The following is a 20,482-nucleotide window of genomic DNA, read 5'->3' as shown; positions in this document are numbered from 1 at the left end:
AGCTTCCTGCTCCCCTCCTCACAGCCACCAGCCGGCACATCGCAAAGCACAGACACAATCAGCCCCCAGCGCAGTTACCAAGTCCGCCCCCTCCCCACAGTGCCCTCAGGCCAGCACATAAGACCCTTGCCAAGACACCCCCACTGCCCTCTCCAGCCTCAGCTCCCACCGCTTCCTCCCAGGAAGGCTACGCCCAGCTGCACAGAACTTCACCCTTCACTAACAAGCCATGTGCTCCTACAACACCAACCTGAAGCACATGCTGTTTCCTCTGCCAGGAATGCTGTTCCCCTTATCCTTCTAGCTTAATATCTTCTGCTCTGGGAAGTAGAGACAGACCTGGCCCCTCCTCACTCCCTGCATGAGGCTCCAGGGCAACCAGTCTGAGTCTACAATATTTCACAGAGCATCTTAGGGGGACACTCTTTTTTTATTCAGAGATGGAGTCTTGCTTGTTTGTTCCCCAGGCTGGAGTTCCACACCTGGCACGATCACAGCTCACTGCAGCCTGAAACTCCTGGACTCAACGGATCCTTCTGCCTTAGCCTCCCAAGTTGCTGGGACTACAGGTGCATGCCACCATGCCCAGCTAATTTTCTTTAATAATTTGTAGAGACAAGGGCTCACTGTTGCCCAGGCTGGTCTTGAACTACTTACCTCAAGTGATCCTCCCACCTCAGCATTCCGAAGTGCTGGGATTTACAGGCATGAGCCGCAGTGCCCAGCTAGGGCAACACTTTTGTTTTGGTCTCTCTCTAGCAAGAGGGCCCTCCTGGAGGTCAATCGCCATACCTTCCTCGCCTCTGGGGCCATGGAGCCTGGTGGTTATGCACAAGCCTCTCCAGTTAGGTTGCCCAAGCTCAAAGCCCACTCTCCCACAGGTTAGCTCAGCAGCCACAGGTGAGCCTCTTCCTCTTTTGTGCCACAGTATCCACATGTGTAAGCCGGGGATAAGAAAAATGTACCTGCCTTCCAGGGGGATTGGAAGCTACTTGGCCTCAGAAGACACTTAGAAAGCCCCTGGCGGGCCGGGCGCGGTGGCTCAAGCCTGTAATCCCAGCACTTTGGGAGGCTGAGACGGGTGGATCACAAGGTCAGGAGATCGAGACCATCCTGGCTAACATGGTGAAACCCCATCTCTACTAAAAAATACAAAAAACTAGCCAGGCGAGGTGACGGGCGCCTGTAGTCCCAGCTACTCGGGAGGCTGAGGCAGGAGAATGGCGTGAACCCAGGAGGCGGAGCTTGCAGTGAGCTGAGATCCGGCCACTGCACTCCAGCCTGGGCGACAGAGCAAGACTCCGTCTCAAAAAAAAAAAAAAAGAAAGCCCCTGGCATGTCATGAGTACTCATGCATGTCACATACTCTAATGTGCTCTCTGGGTTCCCAGCACAGACCACAGCCTGCAGTGAGTGCTCAGGTGATATTTGTAGAATGAATGAACAAACGTGTGGCATGGAGAACAAAGCCAATAGGAGTCCAATGTGAGAAAAGTAACTGAAACTCCCAGGTGGAAAAGGAGACAATAAAACTAGTGGTAAAGTGTTGTGGTTTGGCCACAAGTCACCCCATCAAGAGATGAGGTCTATGCCTCCTCCTCTTGAGTCTGGTGGGCCTGTGACCCACTCAACCAAGAGCCTAGCAGAAGTGAAGCTCTGGGACATCCAAAGCTGGGCATCAAAGTCCACATAACCGCCATCTTGTTCACTGGACATTGCACCAGCAGCCCTGAGCACCATGGAAGGAGTCCCACCACCCTGGGCTGTCATGCTGGAGAGGCCACATGTCAGGGTTTAGGTGACAGTCCCAGCTGAGCTCAGCCCCTGCTGTCCCCACCAAGGCACCATAAATTACAGGGAAGCCACTGTGGGCCATCCAGCCCAGTCCATCCTCTAGCTGAACACCACCAAGTGACCTCAGTGTAGGCAACATGCAGCAGAAGAATCACCTAGCTGAGCCCTTCCTCAGCCCCTGGCTCTCAATACCATGAAACACAACGAAAAGACCATTCTTAGTTGGCACATCATGGGATCATTTGTTAGGCAGCCACAGATGACTGGGAAAGTGGAGAGACTTTGGAATTGGAAGGAAAAGATGATGTGAGTGAAGATGAGATAAGTGACAGCAAAGGACCAGCAAAGACAGCAGGGGCTGTGTGTGCTACACATCTGAGCCTACAGATCCACTTTTCCCACAAGGGGAGACCTGAGCCCACTGTTCCCAAATGCAGTAATCATTTCTATGGCACCTGCTCTGGAATGCAGGCCGTCTTCCTGCAATTTTTTCATTTGTTCTCATTGCGTAAATTTCCTAGGGCTGCTGTAACACATTTCCACAACTATAGTGGCTTAGAACAACAGAAGCTTATTCTCTGACTGTTCTGGAGGTCAGAAGTCTGAAATCAGCCTCACTGGGCTAAAGTCAAGGTGTGGGCAGGGCTGGTTCCTGCCAGAGGCTCTGAGGGAGGATCTGTTTCCTTGATCTTCCAGCTTCTGGAGGTGCCTGCATTCCTTGGCTCATGGCCCCTCCCTCCATCTTCAAAACTGTCAGCACAGCAACTTCAAATTTCTCTCCCTCTCTTCCTCTTTCTCTCCTCTTTCTCCCTCCCTCTCTTCTCTTCTCCCTCTCTTCCTCTTTCTCTCCTCTGCTGGTGTCATCCTATCTCTTTCTCTGATTCTGAACCTCCTACCTCCCTCTTATAAGGACCCCTGTGATAACATTGGGCCCACTCAGATAATCCAGGTCAACCTCCCCAACTCAAGAGCCTTAACTTAAGCTCATCTGCAAACTCCCTTTTGCCATGTAAGGTAACACATTCACAGGTCTGGGGATTAGGACGTGGACATCTTTGGGGGGGAATTATTCTTTCCATTACACTCACAAACAACCTGCAAAAGTGGACTTTATTGTCCTAATTTGACAATAAGGCTCAGGGAGGTGGGACCATTGCCTGAAGTCATGTGAGTAGCAGAGGCAAGAGCCAGTCTCAGGACAGCCACAAATATTCCCCAGTTCCACTGACCTCCATAGATATTGGGGTCTCACTGGAGGCAGAATTCACCCCAGATAGTTCAACAGTAGAGAAGTAAACAAGAGATGACCTACAGAAAGCATTTCCCAGGGATTAGGGACAGAGACAGGAGGCTGTTACCCCCTGGGCTGAAAGGTGGAGGGGAGGAGAACTGGGACCATGAGACAGGATCCACTGGCACAAGCTGTGACCATGGAGAGCACAGCCAACCCTGGGATTGCAGTACCACAGCAAGGAGAAGAATGGGGAGTGTTTCCCCCCTCTCTCCTCCCCTGCAAGCTCCAACTGGTGCCTCCCACTGGCCAAACTCCATGGGAGCCTTAGGGCAGGGACCACAGGTGATGCAGCCTCCAGGGTACCACACTGGACAGTGAGAGGTGAAAAACAGATCTACAGGTCAAGTGGATAAATCCAGCGCAGTCCACTGTGGCCACTCAGCAAACATCCTCATCCCCCTTTCCGGGAAGAAACTCTCAGCCCAACACAGTGAGGCACGGGGTCCCACCAGCGACTGTATCATTGAGGGAGACGCCACTTCAGATGCCTGCCTGGGGCCTACAGCACCACACCATCCACCACAGCTACCCTTCATTCAAGGTGGCCAGGAGAGATGAGGGCGGGGGAAAAGAGGCCAATCAGCAGCAAGTCCTTCTTCCTTCACCCACTCATGGGCACCTTGCCTGTGCCAGAGCTCCTGGTTCTCCACGTGGGGGAACGACCCAAGCTTTCACCCATGATCTGGGTCGGTCATGCTCCCATCTCTATGTTCAGGGCTGCCATGCTCAGTTGACCTTTTTTATCAGATGTCAGTGCTAAGAAGCATCCCCGTGGATCCTCTGGGCCCCAGATACCAACAAGTAGTGACCTTATTTGTCCTTGGTAACTAGGAGAAGTCACCCCTCATCCCAGTGCCCCCTTTTCCACAAGGCCACCCAGCAGCAGCAGGAGCCCCAAATGGCCTCGGTCCCCGTGTCCAGTTTCACGGACTGTGGCCCTGCTCCCTGATGGAAGCCTTCCTTCTTGGGGCACCAGGACCCCCAAACACACCACACCTAACGAACTAGAAGCAAAATTAGTTCAAGGGGTTATCAGGGGGTGACTGCTATGGGTTGGATTGTGTGCCCTCCCCCCAAAAAAATTCATATTGAAGTACAAATCCCCATTACCTCAGCATGTGTCCTTACTTGGAAATAGGGTCACTGCAGATGTCATTAGTTAAAATGAGGCCATGCTGGAGTAGGGTAGACCCCTACTCCAAAATGACTGGTGCCCTCATGGACACAGAGACAGACACGCACAGGGAGAAAGGCAGACACCATGGTAACACCACCTACAAGCCAAAGAATGCCAAAGATGGACAGCAAATCACAAGAAGCTGGCAGAGGGGTACAGGACAGATTCCCCCTCTCATTCCTCCATAGAAATCGACCCAGCTGTCATCTTGATCCCAGACTTCTGGCTGCCAGAACCATGAGACAATCAATTTCCCTTCTTCAAGCCACTCTATGTGTAGTGCTTCGTTAAGGCAGCATCAGTCTGTAGACTGCTACAACAAGATACCTTAGACTGGGTAGTTTATGAATAACAGAAATTGATTGCTCATTGGCCGGGCACAGTGGCTCACACCTGCAATTCCAGCACTTTGGGAGGCCGAGACAGGCAGATCACTTGAGGTCAGGAGTTCAAGACCAGCCTGGCCAGCATGGTGAAACCCTGTCTTTACTAAAAGTACAAAAATCAGCCAGGCCTGGTGGTGCACACCCGTAATCCCAGCTACTCAGGAAGCTGAGGCACGAGAATAGCTTGAACCCAGGAAGCAGAGATTGCAGTGAGCCAAGATCATGCCGCTGCACTCCAGCCTGAGTGACAGAGTGAGACTCCATCGAAAGAAAGAAAGAAAGAAAGAAAGAAAGAAAGAAAGAAAGAAAGAAGGAAGGAAGGAAGGAAGGAAGGAAGGAAGGAAGGAAGGAAGGAAGGAAGGAAGGAAGGAAGGAAAAGGAAGAAAGAGAGAGAGACAGACAGGACGAAAGAAAGAAAGAAAGGAAGGAAGGAAGGAAGGAAGGAAGGAAGGAAGGAAGGAAGGAAGGAAGAAAGAAAGAAAGAAAGAAAGAAAGAAAGAAAGAAAGAAAGAAAGAAAGAAAGAAAGAAAGAAAGAAAGAAAGAAAGAGAAAGAAAGAAAGAAATTGCTTGCTCACAATTCTGGAGGCTGAGAAGTCCAAGATCAACGTGCCAGCAGATTCGATTCAGTGTCTGACCAGGCTTCTGTGCTTCAAGGATGGCGCCTTCTGACTGTGTCCTCACATGGTAGAAGTCTGCCTCGGGCCTCTTTTATGAGGCCTCCACCCTCTTGACCTCTTGACCTAATCATCTTCCAAAGCCCCACCCTCAATACTCTGTGTTGGTGGTTAGATTTCAGCACAGGAATACTGGAGAGACGGGAATATTGAGACCACCGCACAGCCCCAACACTCTAACACCGTGGCCACATCTGGGGTTGCCCTGTATAATCATTCATAACACACCCTTTCATTTTCTAAGGTACCCCACTTTGGATGATAAATTATTTGACACCGTGGTGATTATAAGCCAGTGAAGGGCTCCTCCTAACTCCATCCACTGGTCCTCAAACCTGCGCATGTGGCTGTGCAGGTGACAGTCACAAAACAGTCAGCCGCTCATCTAAGGCATACAGGACAAGGCCCCACCTGCTGTGTGCTGTCTGGAGGCTGGTGTGGTAGCCAGGCCTGCAGCTGCAGGCCCTTCTCCCTGCTTCTGGGTGATGAGAGTGAACCCCACGGGCGAGGGCCCTTTGCCGCAGCTCTGCACCACCGCAGGAATCCTTTGAATGATGTGAGGCTTGTGGGCGACGGTGACTGTGAATCAGGAATTCCACAATGACACTGCTGACAGAAGCGGGTGGGAAGGCGATTCTGTATCTGGCTTATGCATCCACCCCCCTGAGAACAAGGGAACCAACCTGCCCCCGGGTGCTTGCTGGTCTCTTCGGGTAATGCTGCCACACCCAAAGTCACTGTTGTCCCCTGATGTTGGAGACTGGGACCTTAGTGGTGGCAGTGGCCAGCTCAGCCCTGGAGAGTTGACAGCCATATTTTTTGCCTGTATGTTTCCCCATCTCTGCCATATTTTGTGTGTGAGCCCAAGAACGAGCCCTGGGGTGGCTGGAAAGAGGCTGCCCGGCACCCACAGGCAGGCTAGCATGTCTATCCTGTGATCCTCCTGCGTGAAGGATGCCTCTGGGGAGCATCTGCATGGGGCACGTGGGGTTCATTTCATGTGTCAACTTGACGGGGCCACAGGATGCCCAGATATCATGCTAAACATCACTTCCGGGTGTGTCCGTGAGGGTATTTCCAGTAGAGATGAGCATTTTAATCAGTAGACTAATAACCCCAAGTGTGGATGGGCCTCCCCCAGTTGCTTCAGAGCCTGAATGGAACAAAAAAGCAGGAGAAGGGAGAATTCGCTCTCTCCGCCTGACTGCTGGAGCTGGGACATCCATCTTCTCCTGCCCTGGGACTGGCACTCACACCATCGCAACATCAGCCTTCCTGGTCCCCAAACCTTCAGACTAGAACAACTAGTTCTCCAGCTTACAGATGGAGCTCAGGGGACTTCTCAGCTCCATAACTGCATGAGCCAATTCCGTGTGCGTGTGTGTGCGCACACGTGCAGTGATGCTATTGGCTTTGTTTCTCTGAAGAACCCTGACTACTACAGGGCACAAATACTTCATGTTCTGCTGTCATTTGAGAGGTCCATCCACACACCTCTTCCCCAGGCCACTTTGTCATCATCCTCCAACCCTGTTCTTTCCAAAGCCCTGCCCTGCTTGTCAGCCCATGATCCAGGTAGGGTCCCTCCTCAGCAACATGAGCAATGAGATTCTCCCCCTGAAGTTTTGCCTCTTGGGAGAATCTGCAAGCATCTTTCAGGGTACCCCCTGAGTTAGTTATTATCACAGAAGGATGCAACCACCGCACCCTCCTCCAAAGGAGGGAGCAGGGAGGAGGCAGCGCCCCAACCTCTCTCTCCACCTGCCCTCCCATCTCCTGGCAATGCCTCCTGTGGGCAAAACACACCCAAAGACCCCCCAGCAGAGATTTTTTGAGAGGATCAGCCTTCCAGGCACAGACCAGGGCAGACAGAAGCTGGGGCTGGAAAGGAACAAGGGGTACAAACCTCCTTAGAAGACACCGAGGAGGATTCAAGGTACCAGCCCTCAAAGGGGCCATGGTTAACTACACTGGACTTGCTAATAGGTTCCTTTCCTGAGAAATAGTAGAAATGGTCACTTTAAATTCACTTGATTGCGGTCCTGCAGCAGTGACATTAAAATCTGGGAAGAATGTTGGAACCACTCATTGGTGTTATCCAAACATACCTGATGCATTCATACAACATCTACAACAACAAGAACTATGAGCCAGGCTCTGAGAACACAGATGAGTTCTTACAGATCTTATAGTCAGGAGATGCTGGGTGCAAGGTCAGCAAAAAAAAAAAAGAAAGAAAGATGATGATGTTGGACCTGGAGTACTGTGATGGAGACTCCTGGGTGGGACATATTTAGGTGGGAGGCAAGGAAGGTTTCTGGAGAGAGGACGTGGAAGCTGCGACCTGAAGGATGAGTTAGAGTGAGCGCTGTGTTAGCACCAGGAGCAGGGGGAATAGCAGGGGCAAAGAGCCCAGGACAAGAGAGAGCCCACGATGTACCAAGGTCAGGAGAAAGGCTGCCGTGTAGAGAGCGCCGTGGAGATGGGCACAGCAGAGGTCAGCATGGTTATTTTAGGGAGTTGAAGGGGGAGTCTGGATTGGAAGGCCCTCAAGTAGGCCAGAAGAGGAGACAACAGTTTGACCCGGGGTGGTAGAGATGAAGGAGAGGAGGCAGATCTGAGGGTGGGCTGCTGCAGAATATTCCCCACCTGGGCACTGCAGACCCAGATGACACGGGCGGGCACAATGAATGCTGGCCTGGAGTGAGGTGCATCCCACAGGCCCCGGCTCTGCTCTCACCTGCTGTGCGACTCCAGGCAAACCCTCCCCAGCCCCACCCCAGACCTCTCCTCCCCCGTGCACGGGAAGGCAGGAGGAAGGAGGCAGCCAGGTGCTTCTGAGCAGCCTCAGCACCCATCCTCTTAAAGGTGCCCAAGCCCAGCAGGACAGCCCCTGATGGTGGGACTTGGGGCAGTGACTTCTCCCAACCTCACCGCATATCACAGCATCACCTGCAAAGTGGCTGTGATGATCGCATCCCATCACCGAGTAAGCACCTGATACACCTAACGTGCCCTGCCTGTGCCACGCTTGCAGCAAGTTCTCCGTAAATGTCAGTTAAGAGGATGAACACTACTCTCTGTTGCCATCTGTGACCTGGGGTGCTGGTGGGGCTGTCACTTAGGGGCACCCATCCCCTTGCTTGGGAGAGCCCATCCATGGGGACAGGGAAATTGTGCCAGCAGTGGGAAGGCCACCCAAGCAAGGCCAAGGAGAAGCCTTTCTCAGGGTTTCCAAAGAGCCCTCTTCTCTCTTCCTGGGACCTGCGGTCTGTGAGCCTTCACCTGCCGGCTTTGCCTGCCTCCTAACGAGGAGAAGGCCGTCTGTGCTCAGCCTCCCAAAAAACCAGGACATCCCCTGAACTTCCCAACACTCAGCCTGATCAACTCTGTGCTTGGGTCAAACTAGGCTGGATTTCAGATTCTTGCTGCAGAAAGATTCTTTGGCAGACAGGAACTACACAATGGAAGAGGCTCTGATGGACACCATCCTCTCACCAGGAGTGCCAGCAAAGAGTGCAACAGTGTCCCCACCATGAAGCCACACCCCACTCAACATGGAGCCCTGAGCTGGGCCAAGCTTGGAATGAAGACCTGGGCAAGCAGTCCACTCTAGACCTAGGAAAGAAGGATTTCCACAGTGTCTCCCTGCCTGGCCTCCCATCTAAAGATGCCCCACCCAGTGAGTCTCCATCACAGCCCCCAAAGCCCAGCGTCATCTTTTTTTCTGACTTTGCACTCTCACAGGTGCCCATCCTGGGAATTCACCACCCAGCCCTGAGATTCTGATGGGACACACAGGAGTGCACAGGAAAGAGGGCAACAGTGGCTCCCAGCTCTGTGGCTCTGCAATGCCAGGGGAACACTGTGCTGAGACGGGGGCTCTGATGAGCAGGCAGCCCTGACAATAGCAGTTTCCTGAGAAGGAATCATAGAACAGAACCTAAATGTAGACACTGGCAGAGCAGCTCGCGGTCCAGCCAAGGCAGGAAGAACTAGGTTCAGATCGTGGCTCCACCATTCACGGCTGAGCAGCCTGGAGCACATCACTTGCACCTCAGTGTGCTCCTCTGTAAAATGGGGGCAGAGGGCGCGTCCACACCCTTAGAGATTGACGTGAGGATAAGTGAGATAGAGGGTATAGTGCATAGTGCTAGTGCAGTGCCAGGTGCACAGGAGTGCCCAATAAATGGCAGTTCTGAAAAAATACACAGCACACACACACACACACACATACACACACAGAACAGAAGCAAAGATATTAAACTTCACCCAGGGCTGCAAATTTGCAACATGCAGCATCTGTGACCAGTGTGCCAATTACACTCTCAACACCTTAGCCCCATCCTTGCCCCATGCATAACTTCCTCGGAAATCCCCCCTGCTAAGGACTGGATACCTGTGTCCCCCTGAATTCCTAGGTTGAAATCCTAATCCTCAATGTGAAGTATTAGGAGCCGGGCCCTGGGGAAACAATTAAGAGGAAATTAGTGCCCTTTTGAAATAGACTCAAGGGAGCTCATTCGCCCCTTCCACCCTGTGAGGATACTGCAAGAAGGCACTATCCATGAACCAGAACGCAGGCCCTTAACAGACACTGAATCTGCCATGGCTTGATCTTGGACTTCCAGCCTCCAGAATAGTGAGAAATAAACCTGTGTTGATCATAAGCTGACCAGGCTATATGGTGTTTTGTTACGGCAGCCCCAACGGACTAAGACAGCTCCCCCTCCTGAACTGTGTTCCATGTGCTAATCAGAGTTCAGACCATTTCATCCATTCACTCCTCAAACATGTGGTGTGTGACCCCAAGAGGCAAGTCAAACCCTGGGGATCCCACGTTGAAACTGACACATCCCTTAAGGTGTTGGGGGAACCACAGGGGAAGCCCACCAAGGAAGAGGCATCCGGGGGCCTTGAAGGCTGTGCAGGCGTTGGCCAGGCAAGGCAGGGGCAGGGGTGCCCCAGTGCAGGGAGCAGCCCCAAGGCCTCCTGGGAACTCTCCTGGAGGAGAGCGAGCAGGGGACAGTGCACAGCCCCACAGGCCCAGCCCACCCAGGCTCTTGGCTACCAGACTAAGGGCTGGAACTTCTATGTTTTTCTGGAAGCAACTCCAAGCCAGGGGCGTTTCCATACCAGCAAATGGAAAAAAATAAGATTTGCTTTTTTTCCCAACAGAAGCAGTGAGCTTCAGGCCCTTGTTGAGAGGTGGTGGGGTACAGTGACTGAGGACAAGCCTTGGGATAGGACCGAAAGGCTCTCCACCACTAATAGCTGTGGGACCTCAGGCAAATCACTTAACCTCTCTGTGCCTCAGTAAAACGGAGCCAACAAGAGCACCTATTTCATGGGGTTGTGGTCGGAAGGAAAGCAGCTCATGCTGAGGAAGCACTGGAAGCGTCCCTGGATCCTACATAGTGCCTCTCAGTGTTGGCTGCTGTTACTGGAGCTCTGTGCCTATCCACAGCCATGGGGGTGGAGCTGGACCTGCTTCATGAGTGTGTGACCCATGCAGCCATGCAGGCCTCATGCATGGAAGGGGCTCATGCTTAGGGTTTAAGGCTCTGCAGAGTCATCAACTTCCTGATAGCTTTATCTTTGAATGTATGCTTCCTAAGCAATGTCTGATGGAACAGCAGAGCCTGCGCTGTGGGCATGGAGCATGTGCTTCTGCCTCCTGCCGCCTCCCCGACCCGGGTTCTCAGCTGCCTGCTCCCCTGGCCTCTGGTACCCTGGACCCCATCCTTCCTCCTATTTGTGCCTGGTCCCAGTGTCACTGCTGCCCTCCTCCCCTGGCAAGGCACAGGATCTAGGAGTGTATGCACCCCAGTGCATCCTGGGGTGGATCATGGTGGTGACCACCCTTCCCTGGGCTGGTAGTGCCACTGTGTGTTTGGTGGCAGTTCAGCAGGAACATCAGGTGCCAATTGTGTCTCAACCCAAAGGCTGCAATGCCCTGTGAGCTACCTGTCTGCCATGGGTTGGGGCATCAGCCTGTGGACCTGTGGGAAGGGGAGATGCCTGACTCAACACTCAACTTCCCTGTCCCTGGCCAGAGGACAGGTGTCTTGCAAGAGTCTGCACTTGCCTATGCCCAAAGGAACACGATGTTACATAGGAAATAAAACCACCATGACAGGTGGAGAGAGAGTGCAGAAGAAGGTGCGTACTTTTAACCACACTTTCCCTACTTTTTGAACACAGGGCCCTGCATTTTCATTCTGCACTGAGCCCCACAAATTATGTAGCTGGTCCTGGGTAGGAAGGAGGTGGGGAGGGGGAGGGGAGGACTTGCACCTTTTACTCCAACTATTTCTATATTGTTTCATGTTTTTCCAAGATGCATGTGATCGATCATGCATTCATTTTGCAAGTTTTTTATTCCAAAAAGGGTTTAATGGCTACACACGCAGAAAGAGGCACAAACACGCACACAGACACACCTATACAGACATGGAGATATGCAGACATACACAGACACACTTGGATACACACACAGATGCACACATAGATACACAGACACACCCACAGATACATACATGACACATACACACACTGGCGTTCAGAACTCAGGGACTGACTCCCAGCCCAAAGGTCTTCCACGACCCATTGCCAGCCGCAAGCAGGCTCTGGGGAGTCCTAAGAGAGCTGGAGAAGGTTCTACGTCGAGCCTGCCTACCCCTTCTCTAAAAAGCAGAGAAAGGCCATGTGGCATTCACTCACTCATGCACTCACTAATCGACAGTCTACAATTCCATACTGAGAAGCTGCGATTTGCTGAGCACAGTCAGTGTCCTGCAGACATGACCGGATATAGTCCCTGCCCTCAAGGGGTGAGGGTATTCCCAGGGATGAGGACACCTGGGACAGAGAAGGCATCCCAGGTGGGTGGAAACCCTCACTCCACAGCAGGGAGGTGGGAACAGACACATTCAGGGGCCTGGAGGGAGCTGAGCATGAGCAGGCGACCAGGGCGTGGTCAGAGCATGGGGGACAATGAGACTGAGGAGGCAGCTGCAGCAGATTGTGGGGGCACTGAGAGCCGGCAGAGGAGCTCACCTGTGGGCAACGGGCCCCAATCCCTGCCACAGCCTGTCCCCTCCACTTTGCTGATAGTGTCCCTGTGACATCTTCCCGTGACAGTGTGAGCACAGGCCAAGGAGGACCCGCCCAGGAGAAGCACAGCCTCTGGAGCTCTGCTACTGGCAGCTGTGTGGCCTGGGGCAAGTTACTTAACTTCTCTGCGCCTCAGTTTCCTTATCCTATAATGGGGATAATGTGGCGAGGATTCAACGGAGTGGGGGGGCGGATATTTGAAAGCTCTTGGAACTGTGTGCTTGTTATATAAAGTGACAGAGGCCAGCACCCTGCCCAGGTCCACCAGCCCTCTGTACCTTCCATCACCCACCTCACTGGGCCCCTGAAGGGAGGAGGGAAGAAAGCAAAAACAGATTCCTGGGCCCTCACCAGTACCCCCCATAGGACTCCTCTTTTCTCTCTGCCACAACCTTGCCCCCAAGCAACGTCATCCCCATTTCACAGAAGAGAAACTGAGGCCCTGAGAGAGTAAGCCACTTGCTGAAGGCCACCCGGCCAGTCAGGGTGAAGCCAGGATTCAACCCAGGCGGGGCAGCGTCTCGGGCCACAGAGTGCGTGGTCCCTGTCCCTGGGACCCTCCGCATAAAAGCCAACCCGGGTCACCTCCCAGGGTGCGAGAGCAGCTGTCCATCCCACCGACGCTCCTCGGGCTCTGGGCGCGCCACTGTCATGGACTGTCCCCTGCCAGCAAAAAAAAAAAAAAAAAAAAAAAAAAAAGCTTCTCCAAACCGGAGCAGCAGCCGGGCCTGACTCAGCACCCACCGGCGCGGGCAGCGGGAGGAGCGCGTAGACGCTGCTGGATGGTACCCGCGGCCGGGACTGAACTCCGCGGCATTGGGTCTTACCCCCGACTCAGCGCCGGACCCCGCGCCCGCACCTTCAGCCGGGCAGCGAGCCGGGGGCTCGAGCGCGCCGGTTCTCGGCCGAGACGCTGTGGCTGACACCGGTGGAGCGATCAGCCCGGGCTCTCGCGGCAGGCAAGTGCTGGAGGCAGGGTTCCAAGCCGGTTCTGTCGGGTTCCCTCAAGACCCCGAGAGCACGGGCTCCGGAGGGACCCCGGCACTTCGGACCCTAGCTGAGCCAGCCCTGCCCCAGGACGGCGCCGGGGTCGGTGCCCGGGCTCTCTGAGTCCCGCTTCTGGCCCGCGAAGACGCGCCCTGTCCTCCAGTGGCGGGAGTCCCACACCCGAGGGCCGCGTTCCCGGGCAGGGTGAGGTCCTGCGGGGCTGGGGATCAGGCGGGGTGGGCGCGGGGCGGCTCCGAAGCGGCGGGGCCGGGCGCCCTGCAGCCCGCGCTTACCTTCGGAAACTTCGAGGTCGGCGGCCCCATTGAGCTGGCACAGGCACCAGGAGCCCTGGTCGGCGGCGGGCGCGGCGGGCGCGGCGGGGGCGCGGTCAGCTGGCAAAACAGCAAGGGCGCGTGAGCGCGGGCCCGGGGCGGGGGGCGGGGGGCGGGGGCGCGCGGCGAGGCTAACCCGGCTGCTGGGCCATGGGCGGCTCCGCAGGCTGCGACCGCGACGGGCGTCCTCCGGGCGGCTGCGGGGGGCCGGGCGAGGCGGCCGCTCCTCCTCCGCCTCCTCCGGGCTCGGCTCCCTGCGCGGGCGGGCGGGCGGGCGGGCGGGGAGGCGCGCCCAGGAGGCTCCGCCCGGAGCGCGGGTGCGGGGCGCCGGGTGCGGCTGCGGGCGCCCAGGGTGGGCGCTGGGCGAGGATCGCGAGGCGCGGATCGCAGGGCGCGGATCCCGGGGCGCGGGGCCGGGCACCGGGTGAGAGGCGCAGGGTGAGGGCGCGGGGCGGCGTGTGGGTGCAAGCGCTGGGGCTGTTGCCGCGGACAGAAGCGTCCCTTTCTGCCCCACCCACCGGTCCCGCGGCAGCCGCCTCTGCCAGCCGTCACCGTCACCGCGCGAGGGCCGCCTGCCTCACGGCGATGCCCATTTTACTGAGAAGAAACTGAGGCACGGAGAGGGAAAGGGACTCAGCCGGAGTAACTGGCCAAGGAGAGGCTCCAGCTCCAGACTGCGATTCTGGTTTGAGCCCCTTTGCGTCCTGCCCTTCCCCAGACCCGCCCTGCTGGGAGCCGGGGTCGCTGCCCACCCCCGCCCCCACACTGGGTCCGAGGGGTACAGCAATCAATGCCATGAGGAAGGGCGGGAGATTCACGGACGCGCCCTCCGACCTTCCACGTGCAACAGACGAAGGAGAAAGAGCAATCGGCCACGCCGAGAGGAGGAGGCTGGACGTCCCCTGGGAAGGGCCAGGGCTAGAGAAGCCCATCAAAGCAGGGAGGAGAGAGCGTGCGCCCAGGGTGATCCTAAGGCACGAGGGGCCGCTGGCCCTCTTGGGGTCCCAGCTGCCTCTCCCTGAATGAGCACAGAACCCCATGATGCCAGTGTGCACAAAGCGCGAGCAGACAGCCACAGAGACACACGTTAATCCCCCCCCCACCCCGCTTCCCCCTCTCCTCCGTTACCCTCCAAGGAAGGGAGAGGTGAGGGAATGGCTAAGGAGAGACCCTCCAGGGAGCAGAAGAAGGAGAGCAGAGGGAAGGAAAGAGTGCGGCAGGCCCCAGGCCCAAGGTCAGGTCACCCCACCCCACCTTGGCCCAGTTCTAGGCCCCTGAGCTGAATCCTAGCCCCTCTACACCTCACCTAGCAGGAGGGATCATTCCAGTTCCTCTGTCTTCTAAGCCTCTGACCCCCTCCCTCTTCCTTCTTGGCCTGGAAAGTCCAACTTCTTCACCTTCTCCTCCAGGAAGGCCTCCAGGGTCCTCCCGGGAGCCCCAAAAGCCCCAGAGCAGCTTCTCCCCCAGGCAGTGCCTGTCTTCCGACATGAGGGCATCCTGCAGCAGCATCATCCCCTGTTCTCTCAGCTCCCAGCCCTGGGCCTGGCACAGCATCAGGGCATGAAAGGTTTTCCTGATAAATACAGGTCCCACGGGCAGCCTTACAGCCTGAGGTGGGGTGGACCTGGGTCAGGTCCCGGGCATTCACTTGGCATGGCCTAGTTTCATATTTACAACAACCCTATGAATAGGTATAAATATCCCCATTTTAAAGGTTAGAACCTGGAGGCTCTGGGTCAGGCTGCCAGGAGCCATGGGATGCATCATCCCTGCCCCAGGGTTAAGTGACTTGCTTACACTGCAGGTGAGCTACGGAGGTGGGAGGAGCTCCTCGGCTGAGCTTTTTGCACTGCGCCAGGTCACGGCCCATTTCCTTGAGTGTGCAAGGGAAACAGGCATGCGGGTAATAATAAATTAATTTGTTCTTTCGACAAAAGGTAGACAACCCCTCCTTTCTCCCAGGTGCCACATCTGGTAGTGAACAAAACAAAGTCTCATGGAGCCTATGGTGTAGAAGGTGAGGAAGATGTTAACCAAATGCACAAATTACTATTGAATTCTATACAGCCATCAATGCTATGGAGAGGGGAGGTTCATGGACGCTCTCTTTGGCCTTCCACGTGCAAGACACAAAGGAGGAATCGCAATCCATCCCACAAAGAGTGGAGGAAGTGCTTCCAGGCAGGAGGGTCAGCACGTGCAAAGGGCTTGCAGTAGGAAGGGACTTGAAGGATCCAGCCACGCAAGGGTGGTGGCTGAAGGAAGCGAGCTCATTCCAGGCAGAAGAGACACACAGAAGAGGAAAGGGGGGTGAGGATGGGGAGCCACGGGGCCTGATTGCAGTTGCTGGAAGGAACGTAGTACAAGCATGTGGGAGGTACGGCCAAAAAAGCAAGTTGGGGCTAAACCCTGAATTGTCTGCAATGCAAGCTGAGGATGAGGCTTCCTGACAGAGACACTGGGTAGCCATGGAAGACCTGGGGGCAGGAGTATGCCAGGGTCCCTGCTGCTGATCGGGAAGACCGTTTGGCACTGAACTCCCAAGCAGTTCGCCCATTAAAGCAAGAGGAAGTTCCCCAGAACTGTCCCACTTGCTCAGGAGGACGAAGAGTGCTGATGTCACAGGGTCCGGACTGAACGGGAGACGGCGCTGGTGGGCCCCTATCGCAAACTCTCACACCTACAGAGGTCAGGCTGTTGCTCCTTGTGAGTCACCTGGGACAAGTCTGGTGAAGAAGGGCGAGGGCACACACTACACTTCGCAAGGGCAGCGATGGCCGCTTTGAGGAGCGTCAATGCCAGAGAACACTGGCATAACCTGAAACAGTCCACGTCGCTGTATTGGCCCCTCTGGATCCTGCGTTTTTCATGACAGAGCTTTGATTCAAATGGGAAGCCTTTGCAGTACATCACATCAGAGTGGGGGATGGGGGGGATACACATTTGGCACCAGCTTTTTTTCTGACAACAATTTGCTACTAGTAACCAAAGTAACAGAACCCAAAACCTAAAATAGCCTCTTCGGGCTGGGCACGCCAGAGCCTGTTCTTAGAAAGACATGTTTCTAGGCTGTAGTCTGTCCCTGCAGTGAAATGCCACCCCCCATGAAGTGAAGCCGAACTTTCATCTGAGATTGTCACAGAAGATGCCCAGATACTTCCCCCCACCCAGGAGACTCCCCCTACTTCACTGCAGTGAGGAATCCCCTCTCCCAACCCCAGCCACAGAAGGGTGTGTCCCCGGGGCCAGGAGGGACACTCTCTCACTGCTGTTACAGCTCAGAAAACCGTTGAGGAGGAAAAAGAAACCAACTCAGATCAGCCATTAGAAGAGACCAAGGGAAATGAAATAAATGCTTTGTGTCAACACGGGCCTGTGCACATTGTACCTACACCACATCATCATCCCTGCCTCCCATGGCTCACACAGCACATCATATTCACCAGCAGGTTCTGTCAGCTCTTCCTGCAAAACACAGTCAAGCCCGACCACGTGTCACCACCTCCACCGCTATTCCCAGGTCCTAACCACCGTCATGCCTCACCTGGACTATTGCACACGACTCCTACTTGGTCTCCCCACTTCTGGCCCAGCCGGGTCTGGTGTGTTCTCCACCCAGCAACACAGCAGTCAGAGGGATCCTCTTACAACATAAGTCAGATCACCTCAGTCTTTGCTCGAAATCCTGCAATGGCTCCCATCTCCTTCGGAGTAAAAGCCAAAGTCCCACAAAGCCCCATATCTGTCCACTGTCCCCCATTCTAGAACCTTCCCTCCTGTTTTTCTTCCCCTGGTTCCCTCCATTCCAGCTACAGGGACCTCCTTGCTGGCTCCTGAGCTTACCAGGCATGGTCCTGCCTCAGGGCCTTTGCACTTACAGTGACTGCTGCCCAGTAAGTTTGGTAAGCTTGGTCCCCAGACATCCACACCGCCCTCTTCCACACCTCCTGCTCAGATGTCCCTTTCTCAATGTGGATTTTGCTATTTAAAACTGCACCCCTTTAAATTGTACCCAATTAAAAACTGTACCCACTACCCTACCCTCCTGATGGAGTTTGGATATTTGCCCCCTTCAAATCTCAGGTTGAAATGTGATCCCCGTCGGGTGTCATGGTTCACGCCTGTAATCCCAGCACGTTGGGAGGTTGAGGGGGGCAGATCACCTGAGGTCAGGAGTTCAAGACCAGCCAGGCCAACAGGGTGAAACTCCATCTCTACTAAAAATACAAAAATTAGCCAGGCATGGTGGCAGGCACCTGTGATCCCAGCTACACAGGAGGCTGAGGCAGGAGGATTGCTTGAACTCGGGAGGTGGAGGTTGCAGTGAGATCGCGCCATTGCACTCCAGCCTGGGCGACAAGAGCAAAAACTCTGTCTCGAAAAAAAAAAAAAAAAAAAAAAAAGCAAGAACCAGCCCAGGGCTTAGTTATGAAGAGGGAAGCTGCAGAGTAGGCCAGGTGCCCAATCCTGTCAGGTCTGCAATGCCAAGCTTCCAGCCCTGACCACAAAGGAGTGGGACTCTAAGAAGAGCATGATGAGATGTCTGAGTGAATGCACAGTCTCCAATTGTGGTTCCCCAGATTTACCTGGACCCCCTGGGCCTGCAGAAGTGTCCAAGTCCTCCCTCAGAGGATAACAGCCTCTCCTTGCCTAAAGATGATACCACAGCCTTCAACGTGGAAGACCAAACATCCTGCCCTCAGAATCCGCCTACAACCTGTGCCGGCCACCAGATTCATCACTGGGGTTAAGTCACAACCACACCCACCTGGGGACATGCTGGACCAGCCAGGGAGGACGAGACTACACCCTGAAGGAGCTTGGACCCAGCCAGCATGGAGCAGTGGAGGTGGGACAGTGCTCTTGGGACTGGATCAAGGGCAGGAGGAGCTCGTGAAATGGGGGCCTTCTCCCGTTGTTATGGACTCTGTCGTATCCCCCCAAAAATTCATAGGTGGAAGCTCTAACCCCCAATGTGACTGTATTTGGAGATAGGGCCTATAAGGAGGTGATTAAGGTGAAATGAGGTCATCAGGGTGAGACCCTAACCTGATAAGGCTGGTATCGTTAGAAAAGGAGGAAAAGACACCAGATCTCATTCCCTTTCTCTCTCTCTCTCTGTCTGTCTCTCTGTCTCTCTGCCTCTCTCCCTCTCTCTCTCTCTCTCTCCCTCTCCCCCTGCCTCCCCCCGCCTTACATGCACAGAGGAAAGGCTATGTGAGGACACAGGGAGAAGACAGCCATGTACAAGGCAAGGAGCAAGCTCTCTCCAGAAACTGATCCTGCTGGTACCTTGATCTTGGACTTCCAGCCTCCAGAACCACGAGAAAATAAATGTCTGCTGTTTAAGCCATTCAGTCTGTGGTTTCTTCTTATGGCAGCCCGAGATGACTAAGACACCAGTCACGCCGGATTTAACAGCAGGAGACAGTGCTAACGCACTGCTGAAGTGGCTCTTGAAACTTGGAGAAAGATGGCAGATGATAGAAGAAGGGATCAAAAGACAGAGAAGTGGGCATGGACCGGGGCAGATAGAAAAAGCATTCCACAAGACACCACCGAGGACGTCCCATTGACCCGGCACTGGCTTCACCAGGTAGCTCAGGGGTAGGGCTGTCCGCCATAGGCCAGGGTGGGTGGTAGGAGGTGCCGTTACAGAACGAGGCTTGCTGAGAGTGCTGGGAATAAGAGGATCCAGAAATAAGGGGCTGGGAGCGCGCACCAAACCACCGGAAGCAAGGTCAATGCAATCACTTTAACAAGCATCAAGGCTGGAACGCAGTGAGGTCCACGGCGAGCCATGGAGATGCTTGATAGAAAACAGCACCTGGCCGGGTGTGGTGGCTCATGCCTATAATCCCAGCACTTTGAAAGGCTGAGGCAGGTGGATCACCTGAGGTCAGGAGTTCAAGACCAACCTGGCCAACATGGTAAAACCCCGTCTCTACTTAAAAAAAAAAAAAAATTAGCTGGGCATGGTTGTGGGTGCCTGTAATCTCAGCTACCCGGTAGGCTGAGGCAGGAGAATTGCTTGAACATGGGAGGTGGAGGTTGCAGTCAGCCATGATCATGCCAGTGCACTCCAACCTGGGCAACAAGAGTGAAATTCTGAAAAAAAAGAAAGAAGAAAGAGAGAAAGAGAGAGGAAGGAAGGAAGGAGAGAAAGGAAGGAAGGGGAGAAAGGAAGGAAGGGGAAAGAGAGAGAAAAAGAAAGAAAGGGGAGAGAAAGAAAGAAAGAGAAAGAAAGAAAGAAAGGAGAGAGGGAGAAAGGAAGGAAGGGGAAAGAGAGAGAAAGAAAAAGAAAGGAAAAGAAAGAAAGAGAGAGAAAGAAAGAAAGAAGAGAGAGAGGAAGGAAGAAAGGAAGGAAGGGGAAAGAGAGAGAAAGAAAGAGAAAGGAAAAGAAAGAGAGAGAAAGAAAGAAAGAGAGAGAGAAAGAAAGAAAGAAAGAAAGAAAGAAAGAAAGAAAGAAAGAAAGAAAGAAAGAAAGAAAGAAAGAAAGAAAGAAAGAAAGAAAGAGAGAGAAAGAAGCACCCTAGGGGCAAGATAGATGGATGGCTGACACAGGTGAGACTTGGCCCATCCTCTCTGGACAAATCAAGGCAGATGGGGTTAGGAGGCTGAGAGCAGCCACCCCAAAGAGAAATCCTGATCCCTTGCCCAGTGTCCAGAACTGAGCCAGTTTTCAAATCCAAATCCCATCCACTGAAGGGAAAAGCGTGTT

The 20,482-nt window shown here is 54.3% G+C and overlaps 1 protein-coding gene across 1 annotated transcript in view; it reads right to left on the bottom strand.

Annotated features, from left to right (window-relative positions):
* The window catches only part of PPP2R2C (protein phosphatase 2 regulatory subunit Bgamma), a 246,517-nt gene extending 232,538 nt beyond the window's left edge, over positions 1-13,979 (bottom strand). Inside the window, exons 1-2 of the mRNA XM_015137940.3 lie at positions 13,898-13,979; positions 13,723-13,821 (exon numbers count right to left, since the gene is read on the bottom strand). The gene's annotated coding sequence lies outside the window, so the exon portion shown is untranslated. The remainder of the gene's footprint in view (positions 1-13,722; positions 13,822-13,897) is intronic.
* Between the last annotated feature and the right edge of the window lie 6,503 nt (positions 13,980-20,482).

This window comes from Macaca mulatta, chromosome 5 (assembly GCF_049350105.2).
Source record: "Macaca mulatta isolate MMU2019108-1 chromosome 5, T2T-MMU8v2.0, whole genome shotgun sequence".
Classification (NCBI taxonomy): domain Eukaryota; kingdom Metazoa; phylum Chordata; class Mammalia; order Primates; family Cercopithecidae; genus Macaca; species Macaca mulatta.
This window is presented reverse-complemented; position numbering and strand designations above follow the sequence as displayed.